Source organism: Bufo gargarizans, chromosome 1 (assembly GCF_014858855.1).
Source record: "Bufo gargarizans isolate SCDJY-AF-19 chromosome 1, ASM1485885v1, whole genome shotgun sequence".
Lineage (NCBI taxonomy): Eukaryota > Metazoa > Chordata > Amphibia > Anura > Bufonidae > Bufo > Bufo gargarizans.
Window position 1 is genome coordinate 631,949,408 of NC_058080.1, and position 22,243 is coordinate 631,971,650.

Here is a 22,243-nt window from a genome sequence, read left to right on the forward strand (position 1 = left end):
ACTTATTACTCTCATATTATTGGGGGCACTTATTACTGGCACATTATTGGGGGCACTTATTACTGGCACATTACAGAGAGAATCAAGAGCACTCCTGCGCTCACATACAAAAAATCCACCAACCTCCAGTTAGAGGTCCGCTGCACAGTGTATATAACGGGCTTTGCTGCTGCCGCCCAGGATACAAAATTGATAGAATGTAGTTACCTTACGGTATAAACTTACACTGGCGCTGGTAGGTAGAAATATAACAGATTGAGTACAGTGGCTAGATAAATGTTCCGCTATAATAGAGAATAAGTATCAATTGACGATGCGATTAAATAATCACTGCGGTGGTAGTTACCTTTTCTTTAGGTGTGAGCTGGAAAAACGATCTAGGTCCTTTGGATGCTTACACAGTTCCCGTTCCTGTGTGCAGGGAAGTGTTGAGAAAACAAATCTTCACTGCTCACCTACCAGCATTCACACTGCTCTGGCCGGTAGCTGTGTGGTGCGAGGGAGCAGACTGCAGATTCGGCGTCCAGGATCTTCTGTGCGTGTGACGTCACCGCAAAGTACTACTGGTGCTCCCAGAGATCAAAGTTCATCCGATGCTTTTCTGAGCCGTCGGGCTCCTTCATCAGGGATGGTCTAATCGACTTGAAGGGTTAGACCATCCCTGATGAAGGAGCCCGACGGCTCAGAAACACGTCGGATGAACTTTGATCTCTGGGAGCACCAGTAGTACTTCACGGTGACGTCACACGCACAGAAGATCCTGGACGCCGAATCTGCAGATAAATTTAGCTTTATTCTGAGGGCACAGATAGAGTTGTGGACAAACGGGGAATGCATAGCAAAGAGGCATGATAATTACAGAAGCCAGGCAGTGGTCATCAAGGCCTCTGCCTCCTTCAATGAGGCCCCCATCATCTATGAAACTGCAGCTATGACCGTCCCCAGTCATAGGAGGCCTCAACTCAGCAGTGAGTAGTCTTCAACCAGACACATAACAGCTACTACATTATCATTGCTCAGGCCATTATCACTGTGTGTTAGGGCAGGATTTACACTTTCGTTATGGCATTCCATTCGGGCGCGGATCGGAGCTGCGATCGGGTCCCCGTGCATTGGGGCATCGGGGCTGCCTTCCAATGGAGAGCCTGTGAGATCCAGTCCCCTGGATCTCACAGGCAGGAAGCTGTATGAGTAATACACACTGTATTACTCATGCAACCAATTCATTCCAATACAGAAGTATTGGAATGCATTGTAAAGGGGATCAGACCCCCAAAAGTTGAAGTCCCAAAGTGGGACAAAAAATAAAGAGAAAAAAAAGTTTAAAAAATAAATCCCCCCCCCCAAAAGTTAAATCCTGCCACTTTGATGACATCACTGTGCTCATCACATGGTACATCACATGATCTTTTACCATGGTGATGGATCATGTGACGGACCATGTGATGAGCGTAGTGACGTCATCAAAGGTCCTATTCCTCAAAGAAGAAGACAGAAGAGATGCCGGCTGCGCGAACAAGTGGAATAAGTTAAATTTTTATTTTTATTTTTTTAACCCCTCCAGCCCTATTGTACTATGCATTCTGTATTCAAAATGCTATTATTTTCCCTTATAACCATGTTATAAGGGAACATAATAAAGATCGGGTCCCCATCCCGATCGTCTCCTAGCAACCGTGCGTGAAAGTCGCACCGCATCAGCACTTGTTTGCAGATGCTTGCGATTTTCACGCAGCCCCATTCATGTCTATGGGGCCTGCGTTGTGTAAAAAACACACAATATAGAACATGCTGCGATTTTCACGTAACGCAAAAGTAATGCGTGAAAATCACCGCTCATGTGCACAGCCCTATAGAAATGAATGTGTCCGGATTCAGTACGGGTGCAATGCGTTCACCTCACGCATTGCACCCGCGTGGAAATCTCCCCCGTGTGAAAGAGGCCTTAAGGTGAAAAAAGGCAGGGTCCTGGAGGGGTTAAAATAGAATGCCTCGTAAAGGCTTCTGTTTTGCATTCCATCCAGGAATTCCGTTATATTCCGTTATAAACAGGAACCTATGACCGAATGCCATACCCCAAGTGCGAACCCACCCTTATCTGTACTCAGATCAGCTAGGAAGATAACATCTATTAAATTATCGGTGTCCAGATAGATCACTATATTATATGTACTCAGAGATCACTGTTAGAGAGGAGCGAATCGAAGCCGACGAAGTGGAATTCGATTAGAATTTCAGGAAAAATTCAATTTGCAACGAATGCGAATTTCCTCGCACTTTGTGGTAACGAATCACATTTTTCCTAAAATGGCGGCTACTTGTGTGAGGACATGGGGCAAGGAACTCTGGGAAGGCGGGATCAACCAGATTGGCCGCATGCAGGCATGTCAATCAGCAGCCAGCCATCCCTGTAATTTCACAGCCCTATAAATACGGCGGCCATCTTACAGTCAGACATTTTCCAGCATTCAGAGTGCAGGGGCAGACATATGAAGGCGCTAGGGACAGCAATTGGAAAAACCCGATTGGGGAAAAAAAAAGACAGAAAAAAACGATTTATAAGTGCAGGGAAAGGATAGGGAGGAATCATTTCACAGCATCTTAGTGCAGGGACATTGATAGGAAAGTGATTTGCAAGTGCAGGTAAAGATAATTTGTGGATCCAAATAGCCATTAGACAGCTCTGTCATTCCAGCTATTTGGGCTGCTAGTGCTATGTTGAAAAGCATTTAGTGGCTTACTGTATATCTTAGTATATTTAGTATCTTATTTCAGTACTACAAAAAAAATACGGTATATACGCATTTCACTTCTGCAGTTATTTCTGGTCAAAGCGTATATGGGTGTATTTCGGTAAAAAATTTAAAATAGACAGTACAAACCAAAAGTTTGTTTTCACACTGAAGGCATCAAAACTATGAATTAACACATGTGGAATTATATACATAACAAAAAAGTGTGAAACAACTGAAAATATGTCATATTCTAGGTTCTTCAAAGTAGCCACCTTTTGCTTTGATTACTGCTTTGCACACTCTTGGCATTCTCTTGATGTGCTTCAAGAGGTAGTCATCTGAAATGGTTTTCACTTCATAGGTGTGCCCTGTCAGATTTAATAAGTGGGATTTCTTGCCTTCTAAATTGGGTTGGGACCATCAGTTGCGTTGTGAAGAAGTCAGGTGGATACACAGCTGATAGTCCTACTGAATAAACTGTTAGAATTTGTATTATGGCAAGAAAAAAGCAGCTAAGTAAAGAAAAACGAGTGGCCATCGTTACTTTAAGAAAGGAAGGTCAGTCAGTCCGAAAAATTGGGAAAACTTTGAAAGTGTCCCCAAGTGCAGTCACAAAAACCATAAAGCGCTACAAAGCAACTGGCTCACATGCAGACCGCCCCAGGAAAGGAAGACCAAGAGTCACCTCTGCTGTGGAGGATAATTTCATCCGAGTCACCAGCCTCAGAAATCGCAGGTTAACAGCAGCTCAGATTAGAGACCAGGTCAATGCCACACAGAGTTCTAGCAGCAGACACATCTCTAGAACAACTGTTAAGAGGAGACTGTGTGAATCAGGCCTTCATGGTAGAATATATGCTAGGAAACCACTGCTAAGGACAGGCAAAAAGCAGAAGAGACTTGTTTGGGCTAAAGAACACAAGGAATGGACATTAGACCAGTGGAAATCTGTGCTTTGGTCTGATGAGTCCAAATTTGAGATCTTTGGTTCCAACCACCGTGTCTTTGTGCGATGCAGAAAATGTGAACGCATGGACTCTACATGCCTGGTTCCCACCGTGAAGCATGGAGGAGGAGGTGTGATGGTGTGGGGGTGCTTTGCTGGTGACCCTGTTGGGTATTTATTCAAAATTGAAGGCATACTGAACCAGCATGACTACCACAGCATCTTGCAGCGGCATGCTATTCCATCCGGTTTGCGTTTAGTTGGACCATCATTTATTTTTCAACAGGACAATGACCCCAAATACACCTCCAGGCTGTGTAAGGGCTATTTGACCATGAAGGAGAGTGATGGGGTTGCTGCGCCAGATGACCTGGCCTCCACATTCACTGGACCTGAACCCAATCGAGATGGTTTGGGGTGAGCTGGACCGCAGAGTGAAGGCAAAAGGGCCAACAAGTGCTAAGCATCTCTGAGAAATCCTTCAAGACTGTTGGAAGACCATTTCAGGTGACTACCTCTTGAAGCTCATCAAGAGAATGCCAAGAGTGTGCAAAGCAGTAATCAAATCAAAAGGTGGCTACTTTGAAGAACCTAGAATATGACATATTTTCAGTTGTTTCACACATTTTTGTTATGTATATAATTCCACATGTGTTAATTCATAGTTTTGATGCCTTCAGTGTGAATCTACAATTTTCATAGTTATGAAAATAAAGAAAACTCTTTGAATGAGAAGGTGTGTCCAAACTTTTGGTCTGTACTGTATATATATGTATATATATATAGGCCTTGAAAAAATGAGGATTCAGCACACTATATAGACGAGGGGTGCACGTCTAGCCAGTGTGGACCAGCACCTAGGTCCAATGAACTAGAAATGGAAAAACGGCCAGCAGCACTCCAAAATAGCAAAGAAAACGTGTGGTTTATTAACCCAAAGTCAAGCGACGTTTCAACAGCTTGTTGCTGTCTTTATCAAGCCTAGTGCACATGTGTTACAAGCATGCTTTATACAGGCACATTAATCAACCATAAATTAACATCAATTAAATAAAATACAATAAAAATTCATAAATATAGTGATACATACGGTTGCATAAATTCATATAAAAGACCGCCACAATTTGGCAAGTACAGTTCCTATAAGTAATAATTCATTAGTACAACATCCTTTAAATTATGTGAAAAAAGTCTTAATAGGTGCAGGTCAATACCCTAATCACGTAAAATTAAAAACTCACTGTCAGCTGGGTAACTGTATACAACATACATCGCGTGCTCCGCGCCGTTCCTATTCAGTAACCGCGCATGCGCGAGAGGAACAAATCTCGCTATTCCTCCGGCGTCTGGGGACTGACTGGCAACCACAACCAAGATGGCTGAGACAGCCCTGCAGCTAGTATGCGCATGTCCAGACCGTAGCAGGGGCCGCTCATCAGTCACTACGTAATCGTAGTCATGTAAATAGATAGCAGCAGATACAAGGAACAGGATTCTACTAACATGATTTATTAAAGAATCTTATGCTGATATCAGGGTCTAGAACACTACAAACCTGCGATCTACATGACATATGCATATAAGATCACTAGCTTCAGCATCTTGTCAACCCATTATGATGGCTATAAGGAGACAATACAAGAGGTAGAGAAAGGGTGTCACCCAACAGTGACAGGTCACTTTAGTGATCCATCAATGTTCATTTAGGAGGAATTTGGCGTCGCCAGGAAATTCCCGCGAACCGCCTCCCATCCCCCATAAGGGTACATCACTCTCCCACCCGTGCATTTACATGTCCAAGCCAGAACTATATATAGTAATAACACTAATGATCCAAATTCCTTGAAAAAAATAATAAAAACAAATACATAAATATAAAGACTGTATGGGTAGGCGCCTAACACAGTATGGACTAAATTCCGCATTAATGCTGCAAACAGCAGTACAGACACCATGTATGTGGATAAAGTGCACACAACATGGGTAGCCAGCTGGAACCATGATGTACTTCACACCATAAAGCACCTCAGTCATGACCATGAGATTGTTTTGAATCTAAAAACAAAAAGAGAGAGGGAAAGTTTTAAAGAAACCTCTCATATAAAATTACACTTGATTAAATGCATACAAAAATTACACTTGCATTAATGTATATACATGTGCATTCAACATATAATAACACCTTAACGACCCAGGACAAGAATGCTCGGCCTCAAACGTCGGCAATTAGCGTTCTCGTCCTGCAGTCGTTTCTCCCCCTGCATGCGGTCCCCCCGGTCAGCAGCAGAGATCCGGCGGTTACTGACCGCCGGATCCCAGCAGCATCCACCAGCATAGGCGATAACGCGGATGCCGGTGGATTAACCCCTCATATGCCGCGGTCAACACTGACCACGGCATATGGGAGGTTTGCGCTCCCTCACCTGATGCATCGGGTCCCCGCTGTGCTGTGACGGGGACTCGATCGTTGCCATGGCAGCCCCAAGCCATTCCGAGGCTTGGGGCCTGTTATCTACGGAAGCCCAAGAGGCCCAGCCCCCAGGATGGGTCTCCTAGGCAACTGTTAGCGTCTTACAGTGTAAGACACTAACAGTTCAATACAGCACAATACAGATGTATTGATATCAGGGTCTAGAACACTACAAACCTGATATACCATATATTTGGCTATACCCCTTTGGCATCGCAATTATAAAAAATTGAAAACGCCTTGCGATCCATACTTCAGATGACCTGGAAAGAGCCTGGGAAACTATAGGAATACACCCGGTAGAAATTCCATCATGGATGACGATAGCTAAACCTGCAGACCTACCGCAATTCACGCAGATAGAGCCCTGGAAGAATGTGCTAAAGGCGAAGTCCAAGATGAATAAAGCGGCGTCCGAGGCGCGTTCTCCTCCACCCTGAAGACAGAACCAGGGACTGTAGACCTCAGTTTTACAATGGATAGCCGGAATAGTAATGGCTGCACGGCAACCCGTGGAGATCTTCTATTACACCCAGGGTTTGAACTCTGAGTTCTGGACTTTTGTTGTATACCTTAACATACCAGTTATTAACAATAAGTTAGAAAAACAAAAGAGCCACTAGGATCCCGGTATATTATCAAGAAAAAGTTTATATATTTGATATATGCTCTCAGTTATACCTAAAAAGTATATGATCTGATTGATGTTTTTATGTCCTCATAGATACTACCCTTTCCTCCCCCATTATTACCCCAAATCTTAGCTATGGGATTACTACTGCCTCCCCCCCCCCCCCCCCCCCTTGACTCCTCCACATCCAAGTCACATATTGCGCAGAAACATATTAGTAGGTTACACAGAAAATTGCATGATCTTCAACTGATAGAAGTATGGAGAAATAGCAATCCGACAGCTAGGGACTACTCCTTTTTCTCTAACCCACAAGGCTCATATCAGAGACTTGACAACATTTTAACATCTACCTCTCTTTTGCCTGTTTCCAGCGCCGCCGAGATTAGGAATATCACTATCTCTGACCACGCACTATGCCACGTGACCCTCACCCTGGCCTCTTTACCAAGAAGAGAATGGAACTGGAGACTTAACGAATCACTGTTGAATAACAGACTCCACCTCGAACAGGTTAGGTCTCAACTAGAGTTGTATTTTGGGATCAACTCCACTGCACACAGTACTTCTCCTATTAAGTGGGAAGCCCACAAAGCTTATATCAGGGGGTGCTTTATCTACCAAGGTTAAAAAGGAACATCAGAAAACTCTAGACTCCATACTAGCTCAGATAATGAGAGTAGAAAAGTTAAACAAATTATCTGCATGTAGAAAGAAGCAAGAGTAACTAACAGAACTTAGACTCCAACTTAAAAAGCTTTTAGCCCAGAAAGTGAGGAAACAGATGTTAAACTTCCAACACAAAGTGTATGCCAATGGGAACAAAGGGGGGAAATTGATGTCCTCATTACTAAAAAAGACAAAAAATGTAACATATATCCCCAAGATAAAAAAGACAGATGGCAACGTCACCCAAGAAACGCCTGATATAGCAAGGGCCTTCCAAAAAATTTATGAGGGGCTATACAACCTTAACAAATCAAAGTCCTCAGACCAAAATGACATTAGACAGACACATATCAAAGAATTTATAAATTCCCTCAAGCTACCGTCAGTCCACCCGGCCGACTTAGACTCATTAACTACCCCAGTCACATCAGAGGAAGTGAGTTCTATCATACGTAGTTTCCCCCCAGGCAAGAGTTCAGGACCAGATGGTCTGCCTCTTCTATACTATAGGAGTTTCCAGGATATCCTTGTACCCCGACTTACCGACGTTTGCAATGCAAGGAGGTTTTCTGCCTAGACAGACACAAGTATCATATGTCACACTTATCCACAAGGAAGGCAAAGAACCCCAGAACTGTGGAAGTTATAGGCCGATTTCCCTCTAGAATCTAGATCTGAAGATTTGGGCCAAAATACTAGCAACTAGATTAAGCAAAATATTACCCTACTTGATAGGCCCAGAAGAGTCGGGATTCATCCAAGGTAGGGAGGTAAAAGATAACTCACACCGGATCTTTCACGCAATTCACGCCGCTAAAACAAAGGGGTTCAGGTTGACCCTGCTAAGCATAGACGCTGAGAAGGCGTTTGACAGGGTCAACTGGAACTTCATGAAATTGACCCTAGAAATCCCTGATCCATTCATACACTCAATATTCACATTATACCAGCAACCACATGCCAGACTCAAAGTCAAAAGCACATTCTCCCCAACCTTTGAAATAACAAATTAGACAAGGCAAGGATGTCCACTGTCTCCCTCCCTATTCATTCTAGTTGTAGAGACACTCATCCAGTTGGTCAGACAGACTTCGGAAATCAAAGGTGTTAAACATGGCCGGGAAGATATAAAATGTACTGCTTTTGCAGACGACCTCTTGTTCCTGGTGACTAATCCTGATAAAGAAATGTCCACAATCCTGGACGCGTTGCGGCTAGCATGCCTTCATCTGCTGATGAAGGCATGCTAGCCGCAACGCGTCCAGGATTGTGGACATTTCTAATCTGATGAAATAAATATCCTATTGATTGAAGACACGACTGCTGGGATTTTCCTTGAATATACGTGGATTTCAGTCCTATCCCGTGCAACGTGCATATTGAGTGAGTGCCGACTATTTTTTCTGTGAATAATCCTGATAAAGGACTGGAACACTTAGTCAAAAGGATTGAGATATTTAGCCAGATTTCAGACTTTAAAGTCAATCACTCTAAGTCTGAAATACTAAACATTTCATTTTCTGATTCAAGAGCAACCTCCTTACAGACCCACCTCCAATTCCACTGGACTAAGGGACCATTAAAGTATCTAGGGATAATGATACCAAGGAACTTGGATGATTTATTCAAATATAATTACATACCCCTTAAAAGTGACATCACACAACTGCTACAGAAATACAACTTGCCTTACCTATCATGGATGGGCAGAAAAAATGTGATCAAAGCCTATGTTTTTCCCAAGATCCTATATATACTGCAAATGGTACCGATGCATCTACCAAAAACATTCTTCCTAGAGGTTAGGCGAATCTTTTCAAAATTTCTATGGAACAGAAGAAAACCTAGACTCTCACATAACCTTTTAGTCATTTTTTTATAATAAAAAAATAATAACTATTTATTCTTTTGTCAACGCGTTTCAAGGGCTCACAGCCCTCTTCATCAGGACAATAAAAGCATATGTTGAGTCACAGTAAAACAATGTCTTTTAAAAGTATTTTGGCGCGCAGGCCAGTGATTCGCTAGGCAGGGGGTTGGAGTGTGTGACGTCAGGTAGGGAACGCCCACAGTTATCTGTCACTGGGGATTTTGATAGTTCATCCCCAGTGACAGATAACTGTGGGCGTTCCCTACCTGACGTCACACACTCCAACCCCCTGCCTAGCGAATCACTGGCCTGCGCGCCAAAATACTTTTAAAATACATTGTTTTACTGTGACTCAACATATGCTTTTATTGTCCTGATGAAGAGGGCTGTGAGCCCTTGAAACGCGTTGACAAAAGAATAAATAGTTATTATTTTTTTATTATAAAAAAAGACTACATGTGAAATTGGTTCCTGTTTTCAGCGCAGTCAAAAAGGTTCAGAAAAACCATTCCCCTTTTTTTTATCTTCAATACTTATTTCTCTTGCCACACTTGGGGCAGAGAAAAAGGAACCTTGGCAGCAGCACAGGACCCCGCACACTGGACGGGAGAATACCAGCATAAGCAGAGTACAGTTGTTGTGGCTCCACACAACAACATATGGTAAGCGCTCCTTGTATATAGTGCGGAAAAATCAAAAATACAGCCACACACACGAGGCGCGGCCTCCTGTCTTTTCTTCTCTCCTTCTTTCATAACCTTTTAGTCAGGCATAGGGACAGAGGAGGTTTGGGATTCCCAGATGTTTCAAAATACTACCAAGCTATACAATTAAACAGGTGGTTAGAGTCAGTGGATCCCAAGAGACAACCAGATGTACAAGAGCTAATGCAATATAGTGTGGGACCTACACTCCAGAGGCTTCTCTGGTTACCTGACATAAAACAAAACAAGAATAAAGATCTTGACCCCCTATTGAAGGGGATTAGAGAGACATGGAAAGAACTCAGCAAAAATTCAGCACCTAATCCATCTCCTCTATTACCGGCAAGCCTTATCTCTGACTTATTTGGAAACAACAGAGACATTCTCCCGGAGATATGGTCATCGTTAGCCCAAGTTAGACTAGGGGAGTTAATCCCTGACACAGAAACATCTATATTGAGTAGGCTGCCAGAGCGAATAAAAAACTCCCCGGGGGTGTGGCTTGGCCGCTGAGAGGAATGACCGCTTGATTTTGCAGCTCCTGCACCACAGCGACTATAATTGAGCTCCCCTGAGTTATTAATACTACCATCGCCGTATCCCTGCCGGTATTTACGCTGGACACCCTTCTGGATAACATGGGGAAGTCTAAAAGGCAGCTTCCAAGACTACAGAGCGGGAATCTAGATGGATTCTTTGAAAGAGGCCCAGCCAAAGATGGCGCCGGCTCCCGCGCCGATACTAACCTGCTTTCCCCTCAGGACAGCTTACCGCCGAGGTGTAGCTCCAGATCACCGTCACCTCCGCTGGAGCCCGACAACTTCTCTTTAACGGAAGCAGAATTTCCATCGCTCCCTCCGACTCCAAACGACATCAGAGCTCCGGAGATTACGGCTCCACGATACACCGCCACTACAAGTCCTGCTGACTCCTCACCTTCTTCCAGCCCTCAGAAACAGAGGCCGCGGCTGGAGTCATCTAACCCATCTGAGGTCAGTACAGCGACATGGGCGCATGAGCCAGAGACCCCTATAACGGTCCCCATAATCGCATACCAGACATCGGATAAGCCACTATGCGAAGACTCCATTAAGAATATGCTCCTGGCGCTGCACCAGTCCTTGCGCATAGACATGATAGGGCTGATTAACCCTTTAGCGGCCAAGGTTAAAGAGACTGAGAATAAGCTCCTTCATGTGGAAAGCAAAATGGCAGAGTTTGCGGCCTCACAAAACAACATAATAGATGCCCACAATGATCTAGCTGATGAACTTGAATCTATTAAGAGTAAAATTGCTGACATGGAGGATCGTTCCAGGAGGAACAATGTGAAGTTCCGAGGCATCCCAGAAGATGTGGCACCCCGGGATCTGCAGACATACCTTAAAAACCTCATCAAAACACTGCTGCCAACAATTCCTGTCCCTGACATGATCATTGATAGAGCTCATAGGATACCGAAACCCTCTCACCTTGGTGCAGATATCCCTAGAGACACTCTTGCTCGTATCCACTTTTTCCATACTAAGGAGGCTTTAATGCTAGCAGCGAGGAACTGTGATCAACTTCCAGCCCCTTTTCAAACAGTGAGATTATTTGCGGATCTCTCCATGGCGACTTTAAGACAAAGAAGAGAACTTCAACCGATCACCCTTGCCCTTAGGGAAAATGATATCCAATATAAATGGGGCTATCCACAAAAATTGCTGATCCGGAAGAATGGCAAGACCCACGTGGTAAAATCTGTTACGGATGGTCAAGATCTCCTGCAATCCTGGGACATTCATTTTTCATTGGATAAGCGTAGAAGTCGCAGACGGAACAACCCCTCACCCTCATCCGGCACGAGGGACTTCTAATATCCTCTTCAGGATTAGTATTAGCCCTGAACAAGGGTGTCCTCTACAGTATTTTACCGCTGAATAAGTATGGTTTCAGGTGATATGGTTAGGTCTTTGTAACAGCTGAATGGGGCCAATTGTTTGACCTTTTCCATCCTCAGGTGCAGATAGTGTACTTGATTATTCCGAACGGTTGAGTTTCCTCCCAGCCTCACCAGTGGACTTACGTCACCGGTTCTGCACAGACGGATTTTGACCGTCTGGAGTTGTGTTATTATCTTCTTTCTTCTCCTATTGTTTTCCCACACTTTTCCTTTGTCCCTTCCTAACTCACTCACCAATTATTCTAGTACGGCTGATTGACATATTTGCCTGCTGTCAGACAGTAGGTTACTGTTTATAAGGTTGATTGTTTACCTGACGGTTGATTGTTTACCTGTCTGAAGCGATTGGAGTTTCCTTCCATCCATATGGGTCTTAAAATTTTATCCTTAAATACTAAAGGGCTAAATTGCCCTAAAAAAAGATCCTATGTTTGGCGGGAGGCGGCCAAAGCTGGTGCAGACCTCATCTGTATTCAAGAAACTCATTTGTTGCAGGAAGACGCTAAACGTATTCATCATCGCTCCTTTCCTCATATATTGCATTCTCATTTCAGCAAGAAGTCTAGGGGGGTGTTTATAGCTGTTAAGAATACAGTTGCCTTCAGCATCATTTCGTCCAGAACGGATCCCAATGGCCGATACATCATCCTGGTATGTTCTATTGACAACATTATCTATACCCTAGTTAACGTCAACGCACCCAATGACCACCAAGTCATATTTGTACGCAAATTATTGAAACAAGTAAATTCTTTAAAACAAGGGAAAATCATTCTTTGTGGGGACTTTAACACGGTGATGGATCGGTCATTGGATTCCACTTGCCCAACAAGACGCTTGGGAGGGGGAATGGCATCTATGATACATTCAGAAGGCCTAGTAGATGTCTGGAGAGCCCAACATAGCATGGAGAGGGACTATACTTTCTTCTCATCCCCTCACCTATCATACTCTCGTATTGATATGTTCCTGGTTGATCAAGCCACTCTCCTACATACGATATCTACAGATATTGGGCTTATACAATGGTCTGATCACGCCCCAATAACATTGACTTTAGAAAATCTATATCAAACCCCTAGAGCTCCCATCTGGCGTAATGATGTATCTTTATTTTCTAATCCAGACTTGGTTAGAGAGCTTTCTAATGAATTGCGGGAGTTTTTCACTTTTAATGATGGATCTGTGTCAGATAAGTTTACTCTGTGGCAGACCCACAAAGCATTTATTAGAGGTTCTCTAATTAGAATGAAACACAAATTAAAGAAAGTTAGAGAAAAGGAAATCTCTCAGCTACTTAAGACCATTGCTGACCTTGGCTGACCTTGAGTGTATTAATAAGGCTACGCCAACATCTCGTACTTCTACCTTAATAAGACTGGAGAGGGATAAATTGAGAGGCCTTTTATCCCACAATTACTCCAAATCCCTACTAAGATTGAAATCAAGATATTATGCTCAGGGAAATAGAGCTGGTAAGCTTTTGGCCAATCAAGTTAAAGCGCAGCAATCTAAAACAAGAATACCGTTTCTCACCCACCCATTGTCTAAGGCTAAACAACTAGATCCTAGGGACATTGCAGAACAGTTTCGCGCCTATTACCACACCCTTTATAATCTTAAAGATACTGTAACCCTACCAAATAATTATGCGGGGCTAGTGGAGGATTTTCTAACAAAAGCTAATCTCCCTACCCTCTCCACCTCACAGTTGCAGTCCTTAAATGCCCACTCACACTCACAGAACTTCAAAAGATAATAACGACGCTCCCTATGAGCAAGTCCCCGGGACCAGACGGTCTGTCTAATGAATATTATAAGCATTTTCTTCCAATTCTGCCCCCTTATATTTTAGATGTTTTTGCTCATGCCCTTGCAGGGACCCCGTTTCCTTCTGAAATGCTCACTGCCCTGATTGTTACGCTGCCTTAGCCAGGCAAAACCCCCGACGTACCTCAAAATTTCAGACCAATTTCCCTACTTAATTCGGATATAGAATTTTCGCCAAATTAATAGCCTGTAGATTGGCTCCCATGCTTCCTTCCCTAATTAAAGATGATCAGACTGGGTTTGTGAAAGGCCGCGTATCCTCAGACAATACCAGAAGGTTGGTGGTCTTGTTCAATTATGCTGAGCAAAAGGGCCTTCCTATGTTGGCAGTGACTTTGGATGCTGAGAAGGCGTTCGACCGCCTACACTGGTCGTTCGCATTCTCGGTTCTTAAAAAGATGGGGTTTACAGGCAACATAGTGAATGCCTTCTCCAGCTTATACACCTCCCCCAAGGCCAGGATATGGGTGAATGGAGTGCTATCTGATCCTCTTGAGATCTCCAATGGTTCACGCCAAGGTTGTCCACTATCACCACTCTTGTTCATATTAGCTTTGGAACCTCTGGCACAACATATTAGAAATGCTCCTCATGTTCAAGGTGTGAACATTGGCGGGCACGATCACAGGATTTCGTTATATGCGGATGACATCATTCTTACACTATCAAACCCTAGGATATCAGTACACTCTGCCTTTGACATCATAGAGCAATTTAGTTCACTATCTTACTATAAAATTAATAACTTAAAATCCCAAGCTTTGCCTCTCAACATTCCTCAAAAGGATATTATGGAGCTAAAATCCCTTTACCCCTTAGATTGGCAAGATTCTGATCTTCCATATTTGGGAATTAAGCTTACCTACCCCTGCTCCCTCTTATATAGACGCAACTATGAGCCCCTTCTATCGACCATGTCCTCTGATTTTTCTCAATTCTCTATGAAGGAGATTTCATGGGTGGGACGGGTGGCGGCATTCCAGATGATGACATTACCCAAACTGATCTATGTTTTCAGAGCTCTCCCGATATCAGTCCCTGATCTGTTCTTTAAAAAGGCACAGGCAATAGTATCTAAATATATATGGAAATCGTCCAAACCTAGAATAGCCCAGTCGCAACTTTTCCTAAGGAAAAAAGCAGGAGGAATAGGCCTTCCCTCTATTAGGGACTACCATAGAGCCATTGGATTGTCACTAGCCAGGGAATGGTGGACAAAGGATTGCACCAAGGCTTGGCATCAGATTGAATCCCATTCACTTTCTGGAGGATCCTTGAGAGATGTATTAATAAGGATCATCTGGAATAGGAAGGTCCCTAACCTTTCCCTTATGACTATGAGACATGTAGGGAGTCTCTGGATGCAAAATCACACTATATCTCCGGATTCCGATGACCTATTATTCTATCATTCTGACACATACACCTTGGAATCAGTGATCCGGGACATTTCTTTGTCCGGATGGCGGGAGAAAGGGATTGAAAGAATTTCTCAGCTTATTTCTGCTGATGGGATCCTCCCGTTTAATGTTATACAGCAAAAGTTTCAAATTCCAACTGGAGAGATATTTAATTACCTCAGGATCAAGCATTTGTTGATGACCATTCTAAAGGCACCCCCTTCCACTCATAAGGGGATCCTACAACTGTACTTCTCCCCAGACTTAATGAGGAAAGGAGCGACTGGCTGCATTTATGACTTCATGGGAGATAAAAACAAGTTTGCTAAAACCAAATCTTTCACAAAATGGGAACGGGAACTGGGTAGTTCATTCCCTGACGATTCCTGGTCAAGTGCTATTAGTTTCTTATCCTCTACTTTCAAATGTGTTACCCATTATGAAGCGGGTGTTAAGACACTCTTGAATTGGTATTTCACCCCCCAAAGACTCCACATACTATACCCCTCTACTTCTCCACTTTGTTGGAGGGGATGTGGGACAGTAGGTTCATTGCTTCATGTCCTTTGGTCATGCCCGATTATTACTGATTTCTGGAGACAGGTGTTTGCGTTATTAAGAGATCTATCTGGGTCTGCAATACCCCCGTCCCCTGAACTCGCCCTCTTATTCTTGGGCATTCAACATATACATCCAACTTATAGACCCATAGTAGGGCATGTCCTGCTTAATGCTAAGCTGATTTTAACCCGACACTGGAAAAGTCCAATACCCCCTGACATCTCAGAAGTGGTTTCGAATTTGAACACCACTCACAGTTACGAAAGAATGATCACACCCTCAATGCTATGAGGGCACATGGGGCCCCTGGATGGTTTACTCTCAATCTTCCACTTAGCCGGCTAGCAGGTCCGAGTGTTCCTGCTTATGGAAAAAACTCCTACAAAAAAGGAAAGTCTTGAAAAATCTATGAAGTCCGTAACCCCTAGTTCCTTCCTTGGTTGGATCCTTTTGATAGACAGGTTGTTTTCTTGTTGTTATCAATATAATTGTAGTTAATATGCTAAGCTACTTGAACACACTACTATAATTGGTATAAGCAGAATAGCTGTGGAAGCCTATTAAAGAGCATAGTGTAAATCCACTAATAATAGTAATGGAGCGGTGGACAGATATACACTTAGTATGGCAATACTGGCATTCTAGAAATATTTGATGTTTGACTTATATTTCTACCTATGTGTCCTGTCCTTCACTCTTCAATTGTTCATTTCAATAATATACATTATGATTGACGATGATTTAACATGATTATTATATGTCTCCAGTGGCTGCGTCCACCACAATATTCTTGTAGTGCTGTAAACTGTCCTGCTTTATTTTTATGACAATAATAAAAATATTGAACTTTAAAAAACTCCCCAAGCTTTTTTCTCACAAAATCATACATAAGTGCTGTGTGCGGTGGATTGAGAAAGAAGTGCAGCTCAGGAAGACCATTGACGGATTTTGAAAAGATACTATTATCCCCACTTCCTAAACAGAGGAAAATTGCAGCAATTTATGTTATAGTGGGAGCTGAGGGTGAGGCGAAAAAGCCTTTATATGTCAGAGAATGGGAGAGAGAGCTTGACACTGTCTTTTCAGATCAGGAACTTAAAAAGCTCCTAGCTTTCTCACATGGATCGTCACCATGCATACGTCTACAAGAAAACCAAGCTTCTCTCCAGATGGTACAGAACTCCAGAGTTCTTACACAAAAGTGGTCTGTCCCCTGATCGGCTGTGCTGGAGATGTGGCCAAGGAGTGGGATCATTATCCCACGTATGGTGGACATGCCCACTGATTATCCCTTTTTGGGAGGGTGTTACCAAGATAATAAATACAGTCTCGGCTACTGAGCTTAAGATCACGTTAGAAACAGTGTTCTTTTCACTACCAACTGACCTTTATAGGCCATCTAAACGCAACTTAGTAACCCATCTCATCTCGGCTGCTAAAGCCATCATACCTCTCCACTGGAGGAACACTAATACTCCCTCAATACAAGAATGGAAGGCTAAAGTCAATAAAATCTGTCAATTCGAAGAAATGACGAGTTGGATAAACAGAAGCCATGAGAAATTCTTGAAAACATGGCAACCTTCGAGGTCACTGAATGATAGTGAGTGATGTAATTCGCTAGGGTGACAGTTCAATGGCGCAATCTGGGCGGATTGGCATCACCTGATCAGCTCTGCAAGCACTTGACCAGTTTCTCAAACTCTATCTATACCTCTTGGGTACTGAAGTTTGTTTGAACACCCCCCCCACCCCCCTCCTTTTTTTTTCTCTACCCCTTCTCCCCTTCTTCCCTCCTATCACTCTTTCTTCTCAAAGTAACTTTTTCCTTTCACACTGCTTTCTGCTTTCCCTTTATCTAATGTATAATATGTTCAATATTCAGGTAGCCAATGCCACCTTGAACACTCTAATATATTACATCTTTGATATACTATTAAATCTCTGGGAGTTGTACAGGGAAATGTGAATTCTGCAACAACTCTGGCTACTATTTTTGGATATTTTTAAGTTATCTTATGAAGTTACTATATGTTCTGCCTGATTACTTGTAACATTACCTTTATATGATATCAGTCTATGGCCATCAGGCTAATGTTGGTTTGTATCTAGATTGAAAAATTCTGAAAATAAAGAATTAATAAAAAAATAAAATAAAAACTGTGCTAAATAAACAATTTTTTCCCACCTTACATCACAAAAAGTACAACAACAAGCGATCAAAAAGGCGTACGCCCACCAAAATAGTACCAATCTAACCAACACCTCATCCCAAATGAGCCCCTACTTGAGACAATCGCCCCCAAAAAAAGAAAACTATGGCTCAGAATATGGAGACACTAAAACATAATTTTTATCGACCAGCTCTATAAACATATAACATTACCTAACCCCTCAGGTGAACACCGTAAAAAATAAAAACTGTGCTAAATAAACAATTTTTTGTCATCTTACATCACAAAAAGTGTAATAGCAAGTGTTCAAAAAGTCATATGCACCCCAAAATAGTGCCAATCAAACCATCATCTCATCCCGCAAAAAATGAAACCCTACCTAAGATAATCACCCAAAAACTAAAAAAGAACTATGGCTCTCAGAATATGGAGACACTAAAACATGATTTTTTTTGTTTCAAAAATGATATTATTGTGTAAAACTTACATAAATAAAAAAAATTGTATACATATTAGGTATCGCTGCATCTGTGACAACCTTCTCTATAAAAATACCACATGATCTAACCTGTCAGATGAATGTTGTAAATAACAACAACAAAAAACGCTGCCGAAAAAGCTATTTCTTGTTACCTTGCCTCACAAAAAAAGTAATATAGATCAACCAAAAATCATATGTACCCTAAACTAGTACCAACAAAACTACCACCCTATCCCGTAGTTTCTAAAATGGGGTCACTTTTTTGGAGATTCTACTCTAGGGGTGCATCAGGGGGGCTTCAAATGGGACATGGGGTAAAAAAAAAACCAGTCTAGCGAAATCTGCCTTCCAAAAACCGTATGGCATTCCTTTCCTTCTGCGCCCTGCCATGTGCCCATACAGCAGTTTACGACCACATATGAGGTGTTTCTGTAAACTACAGGATCAGGGCCATAAATATTGAGTTTTGTTTGACTGTTAACCCTTGCTTTGTTACTGGAAAAAATGGATTAAAATGGAAAATTTGCCCAAAAATTAAAATTCTGAAATTTCATCTCTATTTGCCAAAAACTCTTGTGGAACACCTAAAGGGTTAATGACATTTGTAAAATCAGTTTTGAATACCTGGAGGGGTGTAGTTTCTTACATGGGGTCACTTTTTTGGAGTTTCTACTCTAGGGGTGCATCAGGGGGGCTTCAAATGGGACATGGTGTCAAAAAAAACAGTCTAGCAAAATCTGCCTTCCAAAAACCGTATGGCATTCCTTTCCTTCTGCGCCCTGCCGTGTGCCAGTACAGCAGTTTACAACCACATATGGAGTGTTTCTGTAAACTACAGAATCAGGGCCATAAATAATGAGTTTTGTTTGGCTGTTAACCCTTGCTTTTTAACTGGAAAAGAATATTAAAATGGAAAATCTGCCAAAAAAGTGAAATTTTTAAAATGTATCTCTATTTTCCATTAATTCTCGTGGAACACCTAAAGGGTTAACAACGTTTGTAAAATCAGTTTTTAATACCTTGATGGGTGTAGTTTCTAGAATGGGGTCATTTTTGGGTGGTTTCTATCATGTAAGCTTCACAAAGTGACTTCAGACCTGAACTAGTCCTTAAAAAGTTGTTTTTTGAAAAATAAAATATAATTCCCAAAATAATCCAAACATTAAGTAGACTCATGGGGAATGTAAAGTAATAACTATTTTTGGAGGTATTACAATGTATTATAGAAGTAGAGAATTTGAAACCTAAAAATTTGCTAATTTTTTAAAACTTTTGGTAAATTTGGTATTTTTTTATAAATAAAAATGAATTTTATTGACTCCATTTTACCAGTGTCATGAAGTACAATACGTTACGAAAAAATAAATCTCAGAATAGCCTGGATAAGTCAAAGCGTTTTAAAGTTATCACCACATAAAGTGACACTGGTCAGATTTGTAAAAAATTGCTTGGTCCTTAACAGCCTCTGGACCGCCTAACGCAGGATTGCGGTCCGGAGGCGGTCGATTCATTCCTCTTCAACGCGCCGGCACGTCATCTCGCGAGAATGCGTGCATGCGTGCACACAGGAGCGCGCGTTCACAGGAAATGGCAGGTAAACGAGTGCATCTCCAGCCTGCCAGCGGCGATCATTCGCTGGCAGGCTGTAGATGCGATTTTTTTAACCCATAAAAAGGTATATCAGATGCTGTTTTGTTAACAGCGTCTGATATACCTGCTACCTGGTCCTCTGGTGGTCCTTTTTGCTTGGATCGACCAATAGAGGACACAGGTAGCTCTATAAGTAGCACCAAACGCCACTACACCCCCCAACCCCTGTCACTTATTAACCCCTTATTAACCCCTGATCACCCCATATAGACTCCCTGATCACCCCCCTGTCATTGATCACCCCCCTGTAAGGTTCCATTCAGACGTCCGTATGTGATTTGCGGATCCACAAAACACATACGGACGTCTGAATGGAGCCTTACAGGGGGGTGATCACCCCATATAGACTCCCTGATCACCCCCCTGTCATTTATCACCCCCCTGTAAGGCTCCATTTAGACGTCCGTATGTGTTTTGCGGATCCATGGATCCGCGAATCCACAAAACACATACGGACGTCTGAATGGAGTCTTACAGGGGGGTGATCAATGACAGGGGGTGATCACCCTATATAGACTCCTTGATCACCCCCCTGTCATTGATCACCCCCCTGTAAGGCCCCATTCAGACGTCCGTATGTATTTTGCGGATCTGCAAAACACGGACACCGCCGATCTGCAAAACACGAACACCGGCAATGTGCTTTCCGCAAGTTAGCGGAAATTGTATTATTTTTTTTCTTACAAAGTCTCATATTCCACTAACTTGTGACAAAAAATAAAATCTCACATGAACTCACCATACCCCTCACGGAATCCAAATGCGTAAGAAATTTTAGACATTTATATTCCAGACTTCTTCTCACGCTTTAGGGCCCCTAAAATGCCAGGGCAGTATAAATACCCCACAAGTGACCCCATTTTGGAAAGAAGACACCCCAAGGTATTCCACGAGGGGCATGGTGAGTTGCTAGAATATTTTTTTTTGGCACAAGTTAGGGTAAAATGAATTTTTTTTTTTCTCTTACAAAATCCATTTCCGCTAACTTGTGCAAAAAAAAATAATATTCTAGGAACTCACCATGCCCCTCACGGAAAACCTTGGGGTGTCTTCTTTCCAAAATGGGGTCACTTGTGGGGTATTTATACTGCCCTGGCATTTTTGGGTCCCTAAAGCATGAGAAGAAGTCTGGAATACAAATGCCTAAAAATGCCCTCCTAAAAGGTACTCATTGGAATTTGTGCCCCTTTGCGCATCTTGGCTGCAAAAAAGTGTCACACATGTGGTATCGCCGTACTCGGGAGAAGTAGGGCAATGTGATTTGTGGTGCATTTTTACATATACCCATGCTGGGTGAGAAAAATTATCTCTGTCAAATGACAACTTTGTATAAAAAAATGGGAAAAGTTGTCTTTTAGAGAGATATTTCTCTCACCCAGCATGGGTATATGTAAAAATACACCCCAAAACACATTGCCCTACTTCTTCTGAGTACAGCGATACCACGTGTGTGACACTTTTTTGCAGCCTATGTGCACAAAGGGGCTCAAATTCTAAAGAGTATCTTTACGATTTCACAGGGCATTTTTTACGCATTTGGATTCCAAACTACTTCTCACGCTTTAGGGCCCCTAAAATGCAAGGGCAGTATAAATACCCTACATGTGACCCCATTTTGGAAAGAAGACACCTCAAGGTATTCCGTGAGGGGTATGGTTAGTTCATGTAAAATTTAATTTTTTGGCACAAGTTAGTGGAATATGAGACTTTGTAAAAAAAAAAAAAAACATTTTCCGGGTGCCGTAAAGGAATTTTCTTAATGCTTTCTAAATGCTGTTAACAGCTTAGTGTTTAGAAAAGAGAATACCGTATTTTTCGCCCTATAAGATGCACTCCCCCCCCCCCAAAAGTGGGAGGAAAATTGCAGTGCTTCTTATGGGCGAATGCTGCTGTTTTTACACTGATACACTGCGGACCGCAAGCTGCACAGCGCGGCCGGCGTGTGTATCAGCGAGGAGGGGCTGGGGGCTGGCCTTTAGTTTTGTAATGCCTGGTGCAGTCACTGTATTCTATTACACCGGGCCCCGCTCACTGTACTAATGGTATCTACTGTAACTGCACGCAGGCAATGTTTAACTATAGATATGTTCGATACAGCAGCCTGTACTTACGATCATAGCAGGCTGGAGGCAGGAGGCTGGGCGGGCGGGTACTGGCAGCGTAACTTCCTACATCAG